The sequence below is a fragment of the Artibeus jamaicensis genome, unplaced genomic scaffold (genome assembly GCF_021234435.1).
Source record: "Artibeus jamaicensis isolate MK-2021 breed Jamaican fruit bat unplaced genomic scaffold, CSHL_Jam_final contig_387, whole genome shotgun sequence".
Lineage (NCBI taxonomy): Eukaryota > Metazoa > Chordata > Mammalia > Chiroptera > Phyllostomidae > Artibeus > Artibeus jamaicensis.
This window is the reverse complement of record NW_026521812.1, coordinates 6,891,562-6,910,411: the sequence shown is the minus strand read 5'-3', so window position 1 is coordinate 6,910,411 and position 18,850 is coordinate 6,891,562. Positions and strand designations below refer to the sequence as shown.

The 18,850-nt window shown below is 40.4% G+C and overlaps 1 protein-coding gene across 3 annotated transcripts in view; it reads right to left on the bottom strand.

The window, feature by feature from the left end:
- The window catches only part of ARHGAP18 (Rho GTPase activating protein 18), a 120,347-nt gene that overhangs the window by 77,338 nt on the left and 24,159 nt on the right, over positions 1 to 18,850 (bottom strand). The gene's annotated exons all lie outside the window — the stretch shown is intronic.

Below are 18,850 nucleotides of genomic sequence, written 5' to 3'. Positions count from 1 at the left end.
CTGCCTACTCCTAGACAACTTGGAGCACTCAATGTGAACCCGCACTCTCCTTTTGAAGCAAGTGCAATTTGTCTGTTGTCATCTTCTCGCCTTCAATCACGCTCCAATATGGATCCAGAGAGGTGTTTTTGTTCTTCCAGAGCAGAAGCCCTTACATTAGCATGTGAAAGCTGCTGAAGCATCTTCTCCCGCAATGAACTCCTCCTGCCACAGCACAGCTGCATCGGATGGTCTCCTTCAACTGACACCAAACCCACAAGTGCAAGCCTTCTTTCTGTCCCACTGTGCATGGGGTCATAGGCAGGTCTACCTAGCCATTTGTCCAAAAGTGAGCTCTTCAGTTAGCGTCCAGGATAGCTACAGCTCACACTCACCTTACACACGATTCATCTGTCTTAACCTCTGAGCCTTAATTACTTGGTGCCATTCACACACAGAGGCACACGAACCCTGCCGACTTTTATTTCCAACACAGCTCAGTTCCTACAAAGAAATTGAAAAGCCCTGAATCTGCTGGGAAAGGGGGGGACTTTCACTCTGTATTTCAAATGTAAATATTAATTAAATTTTCAATATCTGCACCACACAGTTGCTGCATTATAAGAATTAAAGGAGCATTTGATAATTTGCCAGGAACAGCGATCGCAATGAGACAATGAGGTAGTCACCACAATTATCCCCAGTTTAAGGATGAGGAGACTGAGGCTAAGAGAAAGACACTGACCAAACAAGGGAAGCAAGGGAACAACCCAGGATGAGAGCCCCAGGCTCCGTGCTCTCAGTCTCTATGAGACAAAAGCCACTGAAACCTGTCCTCAGAAAGGGGCATGCAAAATATGGTGGAGTTAGAACTAGAATTAATCCAGAGATCACTAAGTCAAATCATTGTTAACCTGAGCCTCACAGCTGGATCATGACAGGAAGGGCAGCTGATCCACTGGAATTACCAATGTGCTTAAAGATGTGACATATGCAAGCAATTCAATCCATCTTTCTCTAATATGGGCTTTTTTTAAGAGATAAAGAACCAAGCTCAAGTCCAGCATAAAATCTCCCATATCCTTAGTTCTCTAGGTCTTGTAAAATCCAGGCTTTGATTGTTCAAATGGGAATACGGCAGCATAGAAAACTGGGTGATTTGCCCAGTGACAGACAGGTAGTTAACTGCTGCGCCGTATCTCTAAAAGGGTTTCTGATTCCCAGTCGGTAAATAACATAACCAACTACCTTCCATTAGGGCAGATGGTATTATGACAGAGAAAACACATTACTCTCAAACTTTATCACCAGGATAATAAGGACAGGCAATAAATACTCTTTTACTGATAATTATTTTCCCTCTGTGAACTTTGAGAGCTTAAACCACTGATCCTTTGGCTAGTCTAAAAAACAATCAACCACAGTGATACAACTTCAGAATTTTGCCAACACATTCCCACCTTTGAAACTAACTGCTTTGGAAAGCACAAAACTGTTCATAGTAAGACTTCAAGCTGTCGCTGGGAAGCTTCTGGCTAGATCGGGATGGCAGAAATGTCTGTTTGGCCAGCAGGGTGTTTCAGACATTTTTAGATTGGTTTACCACATTTTTCTCTTGCAGTATGTTCTTCTGGGCAGTCAGCAGGTGCTAGGGGACTGGGCTCTATGAACAGGGGATATAATTTTTCATTTGTAGTTGGGAATCCACATATGCAGAGGGCTGACTTAAGTTATAAGTAGATTTTCAACTGTGCAGGTGGTTGACGTTTCAATCCCCACATTGTTCGAGGGTGGACTGTACCTCTCATTTGTCACAGTTCCCACCACTACTATCTGGATGTTTTACAATCTGCTGGTTCCTGTGGGCAAATGGTTTTCAGTCTCTGCTTTCTTGCATTAATATTATGGCATTGAGATAACATGACTCACTATTTCAAACCTAGCACCAATGGTTAACATCTAAATTCTACATCAAAATAGGGCTCACTTATCTAGAAGGAAGTACGTGCAGCAGGATGTAGGGGATAGGACTGAACTGGGAGATTGTTTTATCTTGATTCTCATCCTTCCTCCATCAGTAAACATCTATAGTACCTTGATCAAGCAACCTAACCTCAATGGATCACAGTTATTTCCTCATTTGTAAAACAGGCAAGTTGGACTTGCTACTTAAGATTTTTATTTTTCCAACTTAAAAAAAAAATCCTGTGACATGTCTCTTATTCCAATTGTGTACAAATATAGGCTTTTCCCCCAGACAGAGGGACCTTAGTGAAGGGGAAACATGAGGACTTGTCAGAGTTACATAGACTAGAATTTTAGATGCAAGTTCTACATCTTCCATGGGATTTTAGGCAAGTTATCTAAAATTCTCCGAGCCTCAGGTTTCTCATATTCTTTCATTTACTCCAAATAACTTAGTGACCATTGACTATGTATCAGAGACCTTCTAAATGCTGAGGATTCCGCAGGGAATAAAATCCCTGCTCTAATGAAGTTTACATTCTGGTGGCAAGGAGACAGAAAGTAAACAAATACTTCCAGGTGCTGAGAAATGCTATGAAAATAAATCAGGTGGGTTAAGAGGTGGGAGGGTGAAGTTGGTTGGATTATTAGAGATGGAAAGAGAAGACCTCTCTGATAAGACACTTGAGCAGAGGCCTGAATGAAGTGGACAGGAAAAGAGGTTTAGCCATGCAGATATTTGGGTATAAATTGTCCCCAGCAAAATAAATCGGGTATAGATTATTCTAGTAGTTGTAAAAACTTAATGATGTGATAAGCAGAGTCTTGAAAGCACCCTTGTGATACGCTGCTTTCTCCCTCCCCACCACCTCCCCACTCTCCTTCCTCTAAACAGGTATAGTCCTCAGGAGGTCCTGTCTGCCTTTACATCAACACCAAAGACAATAAAGCAGACCAAGGTAAGAAAACCTCTCCTCTCATTCCATGTCCTAACCAATGACAATCTACAACTGTCAACTACTATTTCTGATACTCAAAAAAGAGTTTTAAGCCCTTCCTTAGTGGTGTTCTGAACAACAAAAAAAAATCTTTCATAATGAACTACTCCAATATACATGCAGGTAGTTAACAGAGTGGGAGACAGAGCAGAGTGGCTAACCTCACAGTCTCCATGCTAGATAAGCCTGGATGACATCCGGGCTCCCTGCTGCTTCCTGTATGAACTTGGGCGAGTTACTCAACCCCTCTGAATCTGTCTTTTCACCTGCGAATTGAGGAGTAACAATGCTAGCTCATTTTCAGGGTTGTGGTGCAACTTGAGTGAGCTTATGTCCATGAAACACCTGGAACTTTTTTGGCTCAAAGGATAGTACCCAGTGATGAGTATCTATTTTTATCAGGGCTTCTGTTTGCAAGTCACAGACATCAGCGCTGATTAAACAGAAGAGAACTGTTTTAAAATCTTACTGGCCGTCTCCCCAAATATCCAGCAGCCTGGAATAATGCCCCGAATCATGCCCTGGGGTGGTCCCAGTGCACTGGAGCAGTGGATGACCCAGCTCACACCCCCTGTGCCTGCAGCACTAGGCATCACCCTATTTGTCAGGCAGGTGGGGCTCTGCCTCCTAGTGAAGCTCAGGAAGTAAGGAATTCCCCAAAGCAGCCAAAAAAATGGCAGGGGTCCAATCACACCACTACTACAATGTACACATCCTTTGGAGCATGTATTATTAATAGTTTGCTCATGCGCCTTATCTCACCCGGAATGCCCTGCTCCCCTCTCTGGACTGTTCAGCTCCATCCTAGATGCTCCTGATCTGGGACGCCTTCCAGCCCAAGTCCGGCGCCTGCTTCTTCCCTTCCCCTGCTAATTCCCTTACAAGGGACCTCATTATAAACTGATTTACACCCTGATTATATATATGCAAATATAAACAGACACAAATTCTTTTGGAAATACACAGGGTAGAGATTAAAAATACATGCATATGCGATTATCAGTGACACTGCCTGGTTCACTCATCATTTAATGTGTGTATATCTCAACCCGCCAATGAGGTTATAACTCCTTGTTGACAAGGAACATGTCCTTTTCTCCTGTGCCTGTTAAAAGCTCATTTCCTGTTCTTTGCCAATGCTTAATAATCCCTCCTTTAAATCTGGGATGTACCATAGTTTTTATATTGAGGGTCAAGTATCTAATTCATCTAAAAATACTCTTTTGTTAAGAAAAACAGATTCAAATTCCCATACAGAATGCGTAATCAGCGTCAACAAATTTCACAAAATATTGAAGTACTTACAAAATTATAATAATCATGTTATAAAATTATTTTTACCCCTTATTTTCAGATTTAAAAAAAAACTATCTTCTCACTCTGAAAAGTGAAGAATCCCACACGGCCCCAATTTTACCAAGAAAAAGGACAACACCCCCTCCCCTCACCATGGAATAGCATCCCCATCTTGTGGGCATTATTGCTCAATGTGTTAAAAAATCCTGGTGACTGTGACATCTACTAATACTGCTCAGGGTTAGATGGAATTAAAGGACCACCACTATTTGGCCCAGAAGCCAGAAGTCCTCTGTCTTTAATAAATGCTTTCTGCAAAGAGCATTTACAAATTTAAAACAGTTAAAAGCCTACAATATTGAGTCAGGCATCAAACAGGTCCACACACACAAAAAGAAGAAGATAGAAAGATAGATAGATAGATAGATAGATAGATAGATAGATAGATAGATAGATAGATAGATAGATATTGGATCCAGAGACGCCTAAAGAGAAAGTCCTCCCAGGAATGGGGTTCTCTTCTCCCAGTGAGTAATGAACTCATTCAGGAAACATTTATTCAGACTCAGGGTACATAGCACAGGGCTGGCTACTCTCCTCAGGTCAGGATCTGCCTGGCAGAAGGCAATACGTACATGAAGGTCAAAGAAAAACTGATAAGAACTTCAGAGGTTCCCAGCAGGCTCCTGGCCATGGGTAGGAGGCTAATACAGTCTGCCTGGGCTCTTGTCCAAGAGAAGGAAGGTTAGCAGGCACTCAGAACAGGTGTATGCAGCAAAGTTGAAAAACAAGCAGGGAGAGGAGGTGGTCAAACAATGGAACAATGGACAAGCAAGAGGAAGAAGCATTGGTGATATTCTTTTCATCCAGGGAAAGAAAAAACATATACATCTAGCAAAAAAAAAAAAACAGTAAAAATGAAAAGTGAGAGAAGAGGCTGAGGACAATGTCCATCTCTCTTCTCCTGTGCACTTCAAATGCTGCTTGGGAATTTGAGCAAGTCTGCGACTTACAGGTACCACAGATATTTCAAGTTCCCTTGTCACTGCCTTCCATCCCTTTACAATTATCATGCAACGAGCTTATTTGGTCTTGCTTATGTTCATTTTCTTTCGTTCAAACAGTCTTTTACTAGAGACAGGGGAATCATATTTCCCAAGCCAGACATGATCTCAACCCCCTGTTTTCAGCTATCATTTATTTCAAAACAACCTTTCCTGTTAAAGAAGGTTATCACCGCAATGCAGAGAACACATGCAGAATAAATGCAACGTCCTCAACCATTCGTCCCCAAACCATCATTTCATCTAAGTATTCCCCAGAAATACATAAAAACATTCTAAATTCAACAGGTATCTTCATCTCCAACTTTTCTTTTCACTTTGTAAACCATAAAAGCAGTCAGTACAGGAGCAGCCTGGTTCACTGGTCCCGAGACTTTTTATCTCCCATCCAAGCTGCTCCATCCTGCTGCTCCAGCTTCTCTCCCCATCTGGACTGAGGTCCATCTCTCACGTCTGTCTTCAAGGACCCGACTGGCCCAACAGTGCTGCTGGCTTGCTGGGCCCACCTGACCCAGGTGCTTCTCCTGCGCACAGCCTCCTGCGCACAGCCCCCACTCCTCACACCCCCCTGCTGTTCCCCAGGCACACCACGGCCACTGGATGCAACCCACAACGCTGAGGAGACACCTGTCCTCAAAGAGTCTGGTGCCACAGGGACATAGGCAGGCTTTTAAAAAATATTTTTCAATTATACTTGACATTCACTATTAGTTTCTTTCTGATGTATAGCACAGAAGTTTGACACATATATAACTTATGAAGTAATCCCTTGATAATTCTAGTACCCACCTGGCACCATATATAACTACTACTTTGCTGATTACATTCCCTATGCTGTACTTTACATCCCCATGAGTATTTTCTAACTACCAATCTGTACTTCTTAATCCTTTCATCTTTTCACCCAGTTCTCCAAGCCCCACCCCACCTGGCCACCATCAGTTTGTTCTTAGTACCTAAGAGCTGGTTTGTCCATTTGTTTTGTTCTTTAGATTCCACATATAACTGAAATCATGTGGTTGTGTCTGTCTCTGTGTGTCTTATTTCACTTAGCATAATACTTTCTAGGTCCATCCATGCTGTTGCAAATGGTAAGATTTCATTCTTTCTTATGGCCAAAAACTATTCCATTGTGTATGTGTTTATGTTTGTGTATAAAACCGCTTTTCTATCTACTTGTCTATTGGCGGGCACTGGGGTTGGTTCAACACCTTCGCTATTGTAAGTAGTGCTGCAGTGAACATGGGGTGCACATATCTTTTCAGATGAGTGTTTTGGAACAAATGCAGGTGCGAGTCCAACAGTCCTGTCTGCCACTCAATGCATGTAGAATCTGGGGCCAGACATCTAACCTCTTTGACCTCCTTTTCCTTATCCTCAAAGGAAAATAACAATACCTACCTTGTAAGACTGTTAAAAGGGTTGGAAACAATTCTTGTAAAGGGCCAAGTGCCACACAGTAGATACTCAATAGTTTAGATCATGGTTTAAAAAGGAAATGGCACTGTGAGTGCCTCAAGTCCACTGAAATGAAGCAATGTCACGGGTGGCTGTGGCACCAGCAACGGGCTCCAGGCCAGCAGGGTCCATCCCTTCCTCTCCCCGAATCAGAGCTCCAGCCACCAATGTGCACTTTTTAAAGAGCAGCAGGAAAAAGCCTCTGCTCAAAGCCTCCTCCTCTCTGAGCTGCCAAACCAAAAGTCCCTCCTCTCTGTCATCCCATCAGCAGGGACCTGGTTCTCCCCAAAAGCCCATCATGTCCCTCCTCTGCAGATGGATCTCAACCTCTTCAGCCCTCCTAGATTCACAAGGAATTGCTGACTTCCACCCGGTACCCGTACTGATGCTGCCTGTTTTTAATACTTTCCAGTATGATAAACCCACTTCTTCGAATCCTACTATTCATGAAGCTGCAGCATTTTAGAGATGTCAGAAGTGAGAGGCCTTAGAGATCACCTGCTTAAGTGATCCTTAACCTTAACAGACTTGCTCTTAACATAATACACATTTATTTAACTCTACCATTACCATTTGGAAGTGAAATTCAGATCATTTATCTCTACATAATTTTTTTGCTATCGACGTGGGGTTTTTTAATTTAATTATTTTTCAAGTACAGTTATGTGTGCATGTGCACAAGCCCTCAATCATATTAGGAGAAATAAAGAAATGCAATTTAAAAGATTATACACTCTAATAAATGAATTAGTGCTCTGATACTACAAGGCATGAGGTCAGCTGCTTAAATCTACCAATAATGAATGTGCTTAGATTTGGAAAAAAACAAGATTAGAAAATGCTCCTTATTGAAAAAATACAGAAAATAAGAGACTAAAGGGAAGGTGGTGCATGGAATTAAAAATTTAAGTAAAGATAAGAAGACATGAGACATTTTAATGTGACATCCTTCAGGAGTGCCCACTGAGTCATTCTAAAGTCAGAGAAAACACCAGACAATGTCTTTGTTTGGCAGGTCTTGAAATCATAGGACTTCTAACACAACTGGAACCTGCCCCACAAACAATGAGACAACATAAAACACCCCCATGAATTTCCAAAATGCCCTTGAGAGCGCAACATTGCCCCCACTGAGAAGCAGATACAATGCAACTTCCTTCACCCTCATTTTGTTTTTGAGAACACACAGAGGTTCAGTGATTACACTCACAGCAGGTTACTGACGGTGACACAGCTGGTTTCCTAATCACCATATGCACACGCACACACGCATGCACACCCACAGGCACGTGCACCCGTGCACATTCTTCCTCCCCTGTCTTCTCTTTCCTATTCAGGGACCAGATTTTTCACCCCTGCCCTCTGTAATCATCACCCTTACAATTTCAACGTCTGTGTCACTCTGTCCCCACACTTCACATTTCTTCCTTAATTGTGTAACTCATCCCCACTGCACATCAAGTCCCATTATTTGCCAAAACCTGAGCCTCGTTAACGCAAATCACAGAGCTCTCTAATTCAGTGTCCCCCTTCTTGAGCCATGACCAAACTCCTTCCTGTCCTTGGGATTTCCCGGGTCCCAGCCCGTCCATTACGTCAGTCTCTCTTTCTTCCCACATCTCGCTCTCCCAGCACCCGGAACTCATTCAACACTGCTCCCTCGGCTTTGCCCATCTCGTATGTCTTTGTTCTTGCTTCCCTGACCCACCGTCAGCTTTCCTTTAGTCTTCTCTGCACAGAACTGGAAAGTGTGCTAATGTCCCTATCTCAGCAGAACTAAGATACTTTCTATTCATCAGCTACAATACAACTCTATTCAAAATAGTCCTTTCTGGCAGCTAGAAAATTTTCTTCAATGGCTGTCCCCAATCTGCTGAGCTAATCCTTGATTCAGTCTACCTATAGAGTCAAGGACTTTGCTTTTACAATAATCAGGCAGTAAGTTAAGAGAAGGTCTCTGCCAATAATGTCTCTGTTCACACCATTTATCCATGTGGAATGCCCTCTTTTTGAAAAACCAAGTTTTATATTTCCTTTAAAATCTGGTTCTTATTAATATCCTCCATAAAGCTTTCAGGCTCTTGGCCATCTGGATTTTTGAATTCTCAAATTATTTAATAATGACAGGTTTTCAGAGATGAAAGAAATTTCTAGATGACCCAGTCGAGTCATTTTATTTCACAGATGAAGGACATGGGGCCCGAGGTGAGGAAATAGTGTCTGGTCGTACAACTGGTTGTTTGTAGACGAGGCTGCAACTCGGGTCTCTCCCTTCCCACCCAGTTTCCTTCCAATATGCATATGAATAATGTGATAGCATTTACATTCCTTTTGAAAAATTTATATATTTTTTCTTTAAAAACGTGCTTTAGGGAAATTTTAGAAAAGTAATTTTACTGTACTTCACACTGTCATTTATTCAGTACTTTAAAATGGAAGTATTTTTATTTGCTATACATTTTCATACTACACGAAAATGTAATGCAAATGTGTCCTGCAGCACGCCACTGAATCAGCTCTGACTCCTGCTGACCCTGTGCGTGAGCAATGCCCACAGAGTTCCCTCCCCGGCAGCCCTGCTCAGCTCTGCAGACTCCTGCCTGTGGCTTCTATGGAGTCAGCCCATCGCACAGTTCATCTTCCTCTTTTCCTGCTGCCTTCTACTTTCCCAGCATCGTTGTCTTTCCAAGAACCCCAGCCCTCTCATAATGTCCCCAAAGTAGGACAGCTTCAGTCCTGTTCCTATTTCCCTTACTTGTTTTGAATTTTTTTCTAGTCAAAAACTATCTCCAGTTTGCTTTTCAGGACAATATAACTGTGCCAAAAATATTCAATGGAGTAGCCAAATGAATGTCCCAAATGAAGCTTTTAAGTTTTACTTCATTTCAGATTCAAAACAGGTTTATTTCATGAGTATTTTCCCTCTTTATTTTTTGACTAAATAGGAAGGACAGAGAAAAGGAAATTCACAACATTTCATCTGAAATCATTTTGTAAATTTCTAAAAGTGTGTTTTGTATGTGTTAACTATTGTTCGTTAGTCAGCAATGATTAACACACTTTTTAAACTCTTGATCTGTCTCTTTGCAGTTTCTCAGCCCTCCGCCCATTTAGGTGGTAAACATCTGAATTGATCCCATTAGATTATTGCTATTCTTTTCAAGACCTTATTGTTACTATTTGCTTCTTTTAAATTAAGCATCATCAGTTGACTCTTTCTACTGGTATCCAAGGAGAAGATCACACTCAAAATCCAGTCTCATTTCAGACCACCAGGTACTCGTTACAGTGCTGAACGCACTTCACCAGCCTTAAAAGCCTGATATTTCTATCCTTTGAAGAACTTCTATCATTTTAAGCTATTTTATGCTCTACATTAAACACCATCAAAATGTGGAAAAAGAAAATGGATATTCTCCCAAAGCCACTCAGCTGAATGACAAAAAAAAAAAAAAGATTTCAAAGACACTGTCTCAAATTTCATTTTCTGAATCTCTAGACTCACTGATTCACACACACACACACACACACACACACACACACACACGCACATTTCTCTCTTTGAAAAAGGTCCCTGATCAGTTTTTAGCTTCTTCCCAACTGCTTTAAGCTTTTAATCTCCCCTTCATCATTAAAGAAATACACCTTATTGAAGTATTTCATAAACTGTCTAAAAATTTCAGTTGACTATTTTTATTTATGTGAAAAGTATCCATAAAATTCTCACTATGACAGCCACCCAAGTAGGCAAAGTAGTGTAAGATGGTAGCTAAGCCTGTGACACACACGGAAATCGGAGGTACCTGTCTGTGGCTTCCAGGAGAGGCTCCACAGGCGGCCCGCCTGGCTCTATTATTAACTGTGTAATCTTGAATATATCACTTATATCTCTGGTCACTTCCTTTCTCACCAGTCAGGGGAGTATAGAATGTGACCATGGCATCTTAAATGTAATGTTGAAGTTCTGAAATTCTATGGTACTGAGCAGTTACAAAAAATTAATATTTTTCTGTAATATACCTAAATGAAGAATATATATTTGGCCTCTCAATAGAGGTATTGCCTAAGAGCTAAACTATGAACCCCTTTTGTTTATAATATCAGCTCATTATCACTTATTAAGTGTGGCCAGCCGAATCTATAAATAATTCACAAGTTTTATTTTCATAAGATGTCACTTCTTTTTATCTTAAAAATGTTGACAAAATTGCTGCTAAGAGAGCAAATAGCCAAGAGAGAACAGAATAACAGCAGTAGCTGGCACTTAACTGAGCCCTCAACAACAGCCAGGAACTCTTTAAACATTTGCACAGGTAAATAACCCCCAAGGTTACATTCATGCATAGGAGAGCTCTACCTGGACACCAGGAGATGCACCTTCAGCTCCTTCAGGCTAACCTCCCCACCTTACAACACCTAATTAAGAGGCTGAGCGGCAATATGAAGTTTAGTTCAGTCTGACACTGACCAGCTATGTAACCCTAGAACACATTTTCAACATCTACAGTAGGAATGGATGTTGGAACAGTTTTAGCATTCCACTACATGGTGCTTTAATCTGGAAAGTCCAAATAAGTTTATATTTACCACAGACATCTAAAAAGACTGGCATTTCTCTGTGAAACTCAGCCACCTGTCCTTTGCCCTACTTGGTATAACTGGATGTATAACCAAGGCTGCTTCCTTGGTTCCAGCCCTACGAGAGGATGAGAAAGTATTTCAGGAGGAAAAAGAGACAGATACTTAACTATTTTCCCCACCCCTTGTTCTTTGGACAATACTTATAATCAATTCTCTTCCCTACGTCCCTATGATTACTTGTGCTGCCAATCAAATAGCTCTCAATTCCAGACCAACTCACACTCCAAGTTCAACCAATAGCCCCCTCACATCACCCTACTCCACCTCTCCCTACTCAGTGCTCTCCCACAACTGGAGCAGCAACTATGTCCCATGTGAAGGCTGACCAATTAAGTGGCCAGGGATCATTTTAAATGGCAGCTTTTCTTACCAAAAATGTAAAACAGATCCACCAAAAAAAGAAAGAAACCTGGTTAGTATCACTGGGGTCAGGCATTTGATTTAGTGTATCAAGTGTCAGATTCTGATTCTTTCTTGGCTATATAATATATCCAGAAGAGGCTGTGGAACAGGGAGAAAAGTGGGAGAGAATGGGGAGAGGTCATGAGGCCAAGTCTCCTCACATCTGATACAGTTGGTCAGTGTTCTGCAGTGGATGGGAAAGAAATAAATCAGCGGCAAAAGTAGTCAATGTCGTCTTAACAAATGGAAGCGGTAACAATGGTTACTTCTGCTTTCTGACTATCCAGAAGGTTAAATGACCCCCATGAGCTGCAAAGAGGGCAACAGGTCAAATACCACCACTAGAACCTACATCACTGGGTAATCCATTAAAGAAGGCTCAAGGTGTCAATATGTAGTCACTGAGTATTTGCAAGTATATGCAACCACCAAACCATCCAAAATCAACCACTGACTCTCTAATAAGGGGTAGGCATGCCACGTACTCACACCCCCAGCAACCCCAAAGTTAGAGATCATGCTAGAAAACATTCCTTTTCCATGCTTTATGAAGATGGAATGAAAACACTCTATCCATCCGTCAAACTCAATATAATACTGCAACTTTGTAGACCTTTGATATTATAGTGTTGCAATGATATTCTTTAAAATGCCTGGAAAACAAGATGCATGTAGTAGCCACATCATTTCATATTCATTAGAGATTTCAGATTCTGTCCCTCCAACACCAGCTGGATGCGAGTGACCTTGAATAGCCATTAAACACTCATCAGAGATTCCAGGTTCTCTTCTTGGTTCCATCATCAGCTGGCTCTGTGTTACCCTGAGCAGTTCTCTTACCTCTCCCAACCCCCATCTCCTTGTGTGTAAGACGGTTAGACCAACTGACACTGCACATCCCTTAAACACAAAAATTCATGATAACAAGGTAAAAATACTATCCTTGAAAATTACCTATGAATCAGCGATTTATCTAAAAACAGATGAGGAATTGCTTGTACATTTTTAAAAAGAAAATAAAATATTCTGGGACAAGAACACCATTGAATTTTTATATGGCCAAACCTGCATAAGTAAATCACAAGACCAATCGAAAACTGTAAATTAAGAGAAATGGTCAGGGTCCTAGTCCCAAAGGTCAAGTTTAAATAAACAGTTACCTTTGTTGACCAATATGCTCTTTACTACCTTTTTTTCTTGTGTGTAAAAAACAGACTTGCTTATAATTATGAGTGTTAGCTGGTTTGGTGGTGCTTACTTTCACTAAACATGACAGACAACTGAAAATTCTGGTTCTAAAAGAAATGAGGCACAGTTTCAAAACATTTAGATTCTACCTTTTGGTTAGATTAGATTGATGTGTCCTATTTGTCCAACTTCAGAGCTGTCCTAAAACTGAGTATTGACGCTTGGAGAACATTCAATGATGGCACAAAGTCAAAATGCCTGTGACATTTCCCAGAGTTTTACCAACACTAAGAGGCATTGAAGGGCTCATTGGCTCTTTCCTTGGATATACATTCCCAATCTTCTCTTCTTTTTTTGTTTTGCCCAATAGCCATTTATTTGTAATTGTATTGTATTGATTATGCTATTGCAGTTGTCCTGATTTTTCCCCTTTGCCCCCTGCACCCAGCCTCCCCCACTCCCTTAGGCAATCCCCTCACCATTGCTCATGTCCACGGGTCATGCATACAAGTTCTTTGGCTACTCCATTTCTTCTACGGTACTTGACATCCCCATGGCTCTTCTCTAACTATTTATTTGTATTTCTTAATCCTCTCAGCTCTTTACCCATCCCCCACATTCCCCTCCTATCTAGCAACCATCAAAATGTTCTCCACGTCCATGATTCTATCTCTGTTCTTCTCTTGTGCTTAGTTTGTTTTTTAGATTCAGTTGTTGATAGATGTGTGTTTTTTGCCATTTTATTATTCATGGTTTTGATGTTCTCCTTTTTCTTAAATAAGTCCCTTCAACATTTCATACAGCAATGGTTTGGTGATGGTGAGCTCTTTTAGTTTTTTCTTATCTTGGAAGCCCTTTATCTGCTCTGGAGATGCCCCTCCTGAATATTTACCCGCTACAGGTGGGTGTGGGCCCAGCCTAGAAGGATGTGGGTTCTTTAATTCCATAGTTGTCAGACTTCCAGGCAACTCAATTTCTGACTGTTCTGAGTGATGGTTGTTCTACATTTTAGTTGTAATTCTGATGTAGTTATGCAAAGAGGCCAGTCACGTCTGCCAATGCCGCCATCTTTACTGAAAGTCCTAATCCCAATCTTCTTGTCTGTTACTAATGACATTCACAAGTCACTTCTTCCTATCGCCATGTTTTCCTTGTCCTCACAAAACCTTTTCCTCAAACTCTGCCACTTCCACCAACAACTAGAGTGTAAGCTGCCCACACAGAAATACTACTACTACGAAAGCTACGAGTAATTGTAACATGAGATGGGGAAAGGCAATGTCAGAAGCAATCACTGAGAGGTAAAAAAATAAAACTTGTGTATTGAGTGCCATCTAAATTTCCTTTACCAATTATGGTTTACATTTCCACAATGTGGAATTAAATATGTTGCTCTAAGAAAATGGAACGGTGATCCCATGAAGAAAAGAAGACTAGCTGATTCTAGGGGAGGGGCAGCCTGCTAGCCAGGGTTTCTCCAAACCTGCCCCACTGAACCCCAGGGGTTCCTATGGATAAGCCCTTTTGGGTCTCTGAGGAATGTGTACACAAAACACAAAATTAAATTCCACCTTATAACTCTGCACATATATTTGAACCTAAATGAATTATTGATGAAAAAGTTGCAGTTCTCCATTAATCTTTCTAAATCTAGGGTGACACATTCATGCTCAAGAAAAACTCTACATGCAAAGACTTCACTCAGACATAGGAACACTCAACAGATGCCCAGCCATTGATTAAATCCATGCAACCTACAAACACTTACCAAAGTCTCTCTTTTACTCCCTGTGCAGCACCCATCAGTGAACAGAACAGACAAAATTCCCTGCCCTTGTGGAGACATGGCAACCAAATACATTGTAGTTTAAAAACAAAAACAGCTCTAAAGGGCATCTGGGGAAACATTGTGGAAACTTTAATATAGATTGAGTACTAGACTATAATTACCTTTGTTGTGATAATAGCATATGGCACAGTGGTCTTCATACTTGCCTGTACATTTGAATCCCCCAAGGACCTTCCAAAAAGACACTGATGCAACTGACCCATCAGGAATTTAGATTTAATTAGTCTGGAGTTGGGCCTGAGCTTTCAAAGTTTAAGCCACAGGTAGCAAACATGAGGCCCATGGGCTTAATCCAGCCCCCCACCTGGTTTTATCTGGCCCGGCACCTTGTTTCTACCCAGTGGCAGCGCTGAGCTCCCACTTAACAGTTAAGGATCAGTTACATTTACACGGTCCTAAAATTACATTAGGCCCTTTGAAGACAACCACAAGGCTGATGTGGCCCCCGGTGAAAATGACTTTCACACCCCCGGTTAAGCTTTTGAAAATTCAAACTTTGAGTCCAGATGTAAAATTTATGTGTATTCATTATCCATTTTAAAACATTTCTAAGTGCTAAAATTTTTCATGATTAAAGTTGGGGAAACAAAATCAATCATCTTGTTCGCTTGATCATCTGAGACAGGATATGGGCCTGAATACAAAATTCTGCAACTCACAAGCAAAAAACTACTTTCAGATGATAGAACGTGTTTCAGAATTCACCAAGTAGCTTAATTTCAATGTACTGAAATAATTTTACTATAAACTCTTTTTGTTTCCATGCTTATTTAAAAATGCTTATAAAGGGTTTAGTCCAAAATTATCCCATCTTTGAAATAACAGTGGCTTACTGACTTTACTCTGAATATTGATTGCCTCTGATGAATGCTGCAGGCTCAGGGCTGCAGGGCTGTATCTATACTGATCCTAAAAACACACTCTAAACTGCATTTTAAAATACAAATATAAAATATTTGATTTGTCCTAATTGGCTTCTTTCTCCTAAAGATGTAGGAAAACTTTCCAATTAATATGATACAATTCAGTCTATTCTAGCGCCATCTGTCATCTGGACAGTTATTATTCATAAGGGAAACTGTACTTATTATTCATTATTTATATCTCACCAACTTGATTTTTCTTTTCCTGGCAAGAATATAAAAAAAAAAAAGAATAGTGAGAAACATAGCTGTAAAAGTAGATTGGAGCCCTGACTAGAAAGATATTCACACTTAAGACTGTACTCCTTCAGAAAATATTTACTCAGAACCTACTATGCACCAAGTAACGTTACAATTATAAAGTACAATTCTAAACAAGCCAGACAGAATCCCCCATTTATAGTCATGTTGGGAATACAGACAAACACGCATGAAACAATTAGGGTGTTGCTTTTGCAAAGATAATTTGATGATCAGAATTAAAATGACCTAGACTAAGATTGCATTAAAGTATATATTATGTTTATATTTATAAATTAAATTTGATAATATAGTCCTCGTGACCGAGTTGCTTTCCATTACACTTTTATTTCTTTCCTTTTTGTATCAGTATCATGTGGCTGCAAATGACAACAGACTTGGTGACTTAAAATAACAGAAGTTTATTCTCTCATAGTTCTGGAGGCTAGAAGTTCAAGATCAGAACCGCTGACACCAAGAGGTCAGTGAAGCTGTACTCCCTCCAGGCCTCTAAGGGATCCATTCCTTGCCTCTTTCAACATCTGTGGGCGCCAACATTTTTTTTTTTTTGTTAGTGGCCGCGAGACTCCAGTCTCTGCCTCTTTTCACACGCCTCCTGTGGGTGTGCATGAGATCTGTCTTTCACAAGGATGATTGTGCCCCCATTTTAGGCCCAACTAGATAATCCAAGATAATCTTCAAGATCTTTAACTTGATTGCATCTCCAAAGACCTTTCTTCCAAAGAAGGTAACATTCTAGAATCCACTAAGCCAGTGATCCTTTGTCAAAATCCTCATTCAGAAGTATTTCTTAATATTGTTAATACATAAGGCTCTCTTGTGTAAAAGAAAACATCCTGATGTAGAAAAGTTGACATCAATCAGCAATTGCTTGTATGCAAAGGCCAGGTACTTTCTTCCCACTCCAGACGTGCACAAGTATATAAATTCAATCCCTAGCCTTTCAAGCAAGAATAAAAATACCACATCATACCATAGTGACACCATCACAAATATACCTTCATTGCTTTCGAGCTATTAACATTTTTTGTTTTTGCAAACAGAATAAAATAATTCATTTCATTGTTGCAGTACCTTAAAATACAGCAACATAAAAGAAAATGCAAAATGAGCAACAAACTAAAATCCACACAATATTAGTTAACAGTTGTCCGATGTAGGACAAGCCCCGTGGGACAGTGCAAAAACCTAAAACACTAAATTTCATATGTTTTCCAGAATATGGTGAGCAAGCTCACAAGTCATGCAGCCTATTACCTCCTCTTCCTCACTTACTGGCTTACCTTCAGGTAGCAGATGTGTTAGGTCACTACCTATACCTCCTTTGTTTCCTCCCTACCACCTCACCATGCATTATTCTTTTACTACAGTGGACTATATAAGCCTGTATTCTCTCACAGAAATTACTTTAACTTATTAGACTTATAGTGCAACAACTGTGCCAATAGAATACACTGTAATTACAGAATCATAGACTTTTTAGAAGGAAAGGTCACAGCAGAACCAAAGTAAGAAAGCAGATGTGCATCAAGCCCCGTCACACTTTCTGGACCGAAGTCTTTCCACCTCCCTCCACCTCCCCAACTTTGGCTGAATCAAGCAAAGAGCAAGATTGGCATCTGTAAGTAGGGTCACAGAAGAGGTAACTCCAGTTTTGGAATATAAAGCAACCCATGCAGTTGCTCTTGCCCCAGCCGGAATACTGACAGGGCTCCTGAAGCAGGCTTGCCTCATTTCCATGGGGCCTCAGGCTAGCTTCCCTCTCTGGCCCAGTTCTCTAAGCAAAAGAGGAGGTTTTAGAGCCAAGTAGCAGCACCAGAGGAATGAAATGACAGCTGCCACCAACACAGGTTGCAAATGAAATCTTCTCATGGACAACCAGACATGATTATCTGCGGGTAGATATTGAAACGTAAATGTCTGACACTGGTGTTAGAGAACCAAATTCTCCTGTTCTGTTGGGGGCGGGGGGGGGGGGGAGGGGGCGGGCAGGAAACTAAAACTCTGGAGATACAAGAAAAAAATTTTATCTCTCAAAACATTGTCATATAATCAGCAATCACTTATTGACTCTGCACAGCATGTTTGGCATTATCTAGATGGTGGGATTCAAGGATAAATCAAGAAAATAAGATGTTCGGAGCTTTTATGGTTTATCTGTTAGGATGGATACAATAAATGCATGCACGTGGCTGTGCAGAAACAAGGGACTGCACACACAAAATATATTTTTATTTATTTAAAGTATTTTATTGTTGTTCAATTACAGTCGTATGCATTTTCTCCCCACCCTTCCCCTCCTCAAAAAAAGATTTTTTAATCACATACATAATGCGTTTTTATAAAAGAAAAATATAATAATGCATTTTTGTCAAAGGACATAGCTTAATAATATTACTCTCCCTATAAACTGTTCTATTCTATCTCTTCCCCTTTTGCTTTGCTTTTCCTTTTTAACTGCTATGATTAAAAACAGTTGTTCTCAGACTTACATATGCCAGAAAAAGTTTGTTTTTTTTTTAAATTTGGGGTAGAGGAAATCAACTCAGAGCTGGAAACTTTTTATTTGCCAAAAGGTTAAAAAAAAAACTATATCAAATTGCACTAGCTTTATTTAATTAAAGACCTTCAATTACAAAAAAAGAATATGTGATCACATTCATTCAAGTATAAACCACCACTATCAGATCCTTTCATATTTGGTTAAAAGTGTGAATTATAGAGCAAGAAGAATACTAAGTAACAAATAGGAGGAAAGAGAAACCCTGAAGGGTCAAAAATGTAATGGAGAATAGAGATGGCAAAGATTTTTCTTTTTCCACACTC